The sequence below is a fragment of the Anomaloglossus baeobatrachus genome, chromosome 4 (assembly GCF_048569485.1).
Source record: "Anomaloglossus baeobatrachus isolate aAnoBae1 chromosome 4, aAnoBae1.hap1, whole genome shotgun sequence".
NCBI lineage: Eukaryota > Metazoa > Chordata > Amphibia > Anura > Aromobatidae > Anomaloglossus > Anomaloglossus baeobatrachus.
Window position 1 is genome coordinate 505,869,267 of NC_134356.1, and position 6,000 is coordinate 505,875,266.

Here is a 6,000-nt window from a genome sequence, read left to right on the forward strand (position 1 = left end):
AAGGATTCACACACTGAAACTTCATGCTGCACAGCGGGAAACAAAGGACCTAGGAATGGTCCTGAACGACTTGTAGTGATCAGCAACTTCCAGCAACTTCACAGCAGGGGCCAGGTCGCTGATAGGTTTCACACACTGCAACATCGCAAACAACATCGCTATTGCGTCACAAAACCGGTGACGTTACAGCGATGTCGTTTGAGATGTTGCAGTGTGTAAACCCAGCTTAAGAGTTAATTCCATATAAAAGCAAAGCAGGGTGGCGTATTTTACGCATTTTGGAGATAACCCCTCTCCATCAGGAAATCCACCAAGAAACTGATGGAGAGGAGTTATCTCCAAAACACATAGAATAAACCACCCTGCATTGCTCTTATTTGGAATTAACTTTATTGGCACAGCAGCATGGACGTTTTTCCACTTGTTATCCTTGTTTTGTTTTTTTTGCTTCCGCCTTTGGCACGTGGAGTCTGCAGCATGGGATACATGTTTTAATTCTGGTTGTGTCACACAACCACCCCAGGTGAGTGGTTTTCATTAACCCTTACTGTTATCTTGGTAAGACCCTATATGCGCTTTTTATAGCCACAGTTTTTTTTGTTTGTTTTTTTTACTAATTTCTCAGGTATGACATAATTTAATCATCTGTACAGTTCTAACAGATTCCTGAAAATAGAACCTTTTGGGGTTAGTTGAGGACTGCAGTTGAGACACAGGACATTAGTGCAATGTTGGAACTAAGAAAAGGGCTAAAGTATCCCTTTTTCAAGATTGATAAGGGAGATCAAGGTGGACATTGTTTGTTATTCTGCCCATTTCGGTCAAATAATCTTTGATTTACTTTGGTTGAAGAAAATGTTAAGAAAGATACTTTGGATTTTGCAGAATGGATCTCTTACGGTTCAAAGAATCTACTTAATTTCCCTTATATATTAAATCTTGACTTAATAGCAGAATTTAAAGGTTACTTTTAAGGAAAAGAGGTTGTCAGATTCTGTGCTATCCACATTTCTTCGGCGCTCCATTGGGAGACCCAGACGATTGGGTGTATAGCTACTGCCTCCGGAGGCCACACAAAGCATTACACTAAAAAGTGTAAGGCCCCTCCCCTTCTGGCTATACACCCCCAGTGGGATCACTGGCTCACCAGTTTTCTGCTTTGTGCGAAGGAGGTCAGACATCCACGCATAGCTCCACTGTTTAGTCAGCAGTAGCTGCTGACTATATCGGATGGAAGAAAAGAGGGCCCATATAGGGCCCCCAGCATGCTCCCTTCTCACCCCGCTTGTGGTTTGTAAGGTTGAGGTACCTATTGCTGGTACGGCGGCTGGAGCCCACATGCTGTTTTCCTTCCACATCCCCCTGAGGGGCTCTGAGGAAGTGGGATCTTACCGGCCCAAAAGCCCTGAGGCCGGGCTCCATCCACAGACCCATTGAACCTGCTGGATACGGAGCTGGGTACCGTTCAGGGACATGGCCCTGCACCATTCAGGTACTCTGTGTCCCCGTACACACAGGCACAGCACACTCCAGACTTGCTGGGTGTGCTAGTTCGCCGGGGACAGTAAAGGGTTACAGTCACTACAGCCTAGCTGAGTGACTTTATGTATGGGGAACTACCACGCCGGACGCTCCGGGAGCGGCGGCGCGGCTGGGACTTGTAGTGCGCCGGGGACTTAGCGCCGACCGCGCTTTTACGGCGGCGGCGCTTATAAATCCAGTCCCCGGCTTTTGCGGCCTAGCTCCGCTTCGTTCCCGCCCCCACCCTGTCAATCAGGGTAGGGGAGAGACGCTGTACAATCAGCAGCGCCGAGGGCTGGAGCCTTATTTACATGCTCCAGCCCTCTCACTGGACACTGTGGGACGCCGGTTTCCCGCTCTGACTTGGGGGCACGCCCACGGCCCGCCCCTACTCACACGAGCGGGAGAAGGACGCCGGCAGATATTCCTGCAGTCCGAGCTGAGAGATCGGACTCTGGGCGACCAGGCACAGGACTAGGGCGACCACACACCCGCTTATAGGCGGGCGGTAAGCGGCACCTGAAGTGCTGACCCCACTAAATACCGCAGTTGTCCATTGGTATTTTTATTCTTACACTGCATAGGTCGCTATTTTTGGCTATATGCCCTCTTAGATGGCGACACATCAGCAGCAGGAAAGCAGGGGTGCTAAGGCACAGGCTTTCTATGCTGCTTGTATTGCATGTACTGAAGTGTTCATGTGTATTTATGCTTGTATGCTATACACTGCACTGTACGGTCGCTAGTCTGGGCTATTTTCGCCTAGAATGACTAGATTACAGCAGCAGAAAAGCAGGGGTGCTGAGGCACAGGTTTTTTCTATGCTGCTTGTATTGCAGGGGTTGCAGTGTTCATTTGTACTTATGCTTGTATGCTATACATTGCACTGTATGGTCGATATTCTGGGCTATATTCCCCTAGATGGCTAGTCTACAGCAGCAGAAAAGCAGGGGTGCCAAGGCACAGGCTTCTATGCTGCTTGTATTGCATGTGCTGCAGTGTTCATTGTACTTTATGCTTGTATGCTATACATTGCATTGTACGGTCGCCATTCTTGGCTATGTCCTAGATGGCTAGTCGGCAGCAGCATATAAGCAACTCAGGCTTTCGATGCTGTTTTTACTGCATGTGATACTGTTCCACGGCACTGAACCCCATTGTGTGCAATGCTCCCCTGGAGCACTTGGTCAGCCGGGGTCTCTACTAGACGTGGCCAAAGGAACCACCTGTCAACCCTGTCCAAGGACAGGGATGGAGTTGCAATGGGATAGAGACTTGCAGTCCGGACAGGCCATGGGCAATCTGGATCATTGCTCCCTGGCCACCCTCATTGGGAATAAAATCGGTGCTCCGGGGGGGGTCCCAGGAGGCTCTCTGTATGATGAGGCAGACGTAGCTGATCAGGACTTTGATCCTGACAACGCTCTCAATCCGGATACACCGGATGGTGACGCCATAAGGAATGATCCTATAGCGTCCATCAATGGAATGTTGGATCTTTCTCCCTCAGCTCCCCCAGCGGAGGAGTCAGCTTCACAGCAGGAGAAGTCCCATTTCAGTAGCTCAAACGTAGATTGAGTATTTTTCTGGCCACGCTGACTTCAGAGAAACAGTCCAGGAACACCACGCTTACCAGATAAGCGTTTTCTCCAAACGTATTAAGGATACACGTTATCCTTTTCCCCCTGACGTGGTCAAGCGTGGGACCCAGGGTCCAAAGGTGGATTCTCCAATCTCCAGGCTTGCGGCTAGAGCTATAGTTGCAGTGGAGATGGGACTTCACTTAGAGATGCCAGACAGATGGACTCTGGTTGAAATCTGTCTATGAGGCTATCGGCGTGTCGGTTGCTCCGGCATTTACAGCCGTATGGGCACCCTAAGCTTTTCAGCTGTTCTTGCACAGCTGGTCTTGAGCATATGTACATTTGTGCCGCAGGGGCGTCCGTAACCTCGCAATGTCTGCATTGCGACTTACCCTATTAATGCTGTCCTGGAAGGACAGTCGAGGTTTCGGTCCTTCCCAAGCTCGGGCAGGTCCCAATTGTCCTCGTCCAAAAGAGCTGAAAAGCCTCAGAGGGGCTCAGTTTCCGGGGGCTCAATCACGCCCAAGGAAGGCAGCCGGAGGAACCGCTACCAAGGCGGTCTCCTCATGACTCTCAGCTCTCTCATCTCTCCGCATCCGCGGTTGATGGCAGACTCGCTCGCCTTTGCGACATTTAGCTGCCACAGGTCACAGACCGGTGGGTGAGGGACATTGTGCCCACGTGCACAGGACAGGGTTCTGTTCTCGTCCTCCGACTCGATTCTTCAGAACGTCCCCACCTCCCCACCGAGCCGATGCTCTTCTGCAGGCAGAAGGAGTGGTAATCCCTGTTCCTCTTCAGGAACAAGACACGGTTTTCCTCCAATCTGGTTGTGGTGCCAAAAAAGGATGGCTCTTTCCGTTCCGTTCTGGACCTAAAACTGCTCAACAAGCACGTGGAGGCCAGGCGGTTCCGGATGAAACCCTCCGCTCCGTCATTGCCTCAATGTCTCAAGGATATTTCCTAGCATCAATAGACATCAAAGATGCTTATCTCCACGTGCCGATTGCTACAGAGCACCAATGTTTTCTACGTTTCGTGATGGGAGACGACCATCTTCAGTTCGTAGCTCTGCCATTCGGTCTGGCGACAGCCCCACGGGTGTTCACCAAGGTCATGGCGGCAGTGGTAGCAGTCTTGCTCTCACAGGGACACTCTGTGATCCCTTACTTGGACGATCTACTTGTCAAGGCACCCTCTCAAGAGGCATGCCAACTCAGCCTGAATGTTGCGCTGGAGACTCTCCAGACGTTCGGGTGGATCATCGACTTCTCAAAGTCAAACCTGTCACCGACCCAATCACTAACGTATCTTGGCATGGTGTTTCATACCCTCTCAGCGCTAGTGAAGCTTCCGCTGGACAAGCAGCGGTCACTACAGACTGGGGTGCAGACTCTCCGTCAAGGTCAGTCGCACTCCTTAAGACGCCTCATGCACTTCCTCGGGAAGTTGGTGGCGGCAATGGAGGCGGTTCCGTTTGCGCAGTTTCATCTGCGTCCTCTTATTGGGACATTCTCCGCCAATGGGACGGGAAGTCAACATCCCTGAACAGGAAAGTATCCTTTTCACAGAAGGACTCTCTGCAATGGTGGCTTCTTCCCACCTCATTATCACAGGGAAGATCCTTCCTACCACCGTCTTGGGCGGTAGTCACGACAGACGCGAGTCTGTCAGGGTGGGGAGCAGTTTTTCTCCACCACAGGGCTCAGGGTACGTGGACTCAGCAGGAGTCCACCCTTCAGATCCATGTTCTGGAAATCAGAACAGTGTATCTTGCCCTACTAGCCTTCCAGCAGTGGCTGGAATGAAAGCAGATCCGAATTCAGTCGGACAACTCCACAGCGGTGGCATACATCAATCACCAAGGAGGGACACGCAGTCGGCAAGCCTTCCAGGAAGTCCGGCGGATTCTGATGTGGGTGGAAGCCACGACCTCCACCGTATCCGCAGTTCACATCCCCGGCGTAGAAAACTGGGAAGCAGACTTCCTCAGCCGCCAGGGCATGGACGCAGGGGAATGGTCCCTTCACCCGGACGTGTTTCAGGAAATCTGTAGCCGCTGGGGAAGGCCGGACGTCGACCTAATGGCGTCCAGGCACAACAACAAGGTCCCAACCTTCATAGCACGGTCTCGCGATCACAGAGCTCTGGCGGCAGACGCCTTAGTGCAAGATTGGTCGCAGTTCCGGCTCCCTTATGTGTTTCCACCTCTGGCACTCTTGCCCAGAGTGCTACGCAAGATCAGATCCGACTGCAGCCGCGTCATACTCGTCGCCCCAGACTGGCCAAGGAGGGCGTGGTATCCGGATCTGTGGCATCTCACGGTCGGCCAACCGTCGGCACTACCAGACCGACCAAACTTACTGTCCCAAGGGCCGTTTTTCCATCGGAATTCTGCGGCCTTGAGCCTGACTGTGTGGCCATTGAGTCCTGGATCCTAGGGTCTTCAGGATTATCCCAAGGGGTCGTTGCCACCATGAGACAGGCTAGGAAGCCCACGTCCGCTAAGATCTACCACAGAACGTGGAGGATATTCTTATCCTGGTGCTCTGCTCAGGGACTGTCTCCCTGGCCTTTTGCATTGCCTACCTTTCTTTCTTTCCTGCAATCTGGGTTAGAAAAAGGTTTGTCGCTCGGCTCCCTTAAAGGGCAAGTCTCGGCGCTATCCGTCTTTTTTCAAAAGCGTCTAGCACGACTTCCTAAGGTGCGCACGTTCCTGCAGGGGGTTCGTCATATTGTACCCCCGTACAAGCGGCCGTTAGATCCATGGGATCTGAACAGGGTACTAGTTGCCCTCCAGAAGCCGCCCTTCGAGCCTCTGAGGGAGGTTTCACTTTCTAGACTATCACAGAAAGTGGCTTTTCTGGTAGCGATCACATCTCTTCGGAGAGTGTCT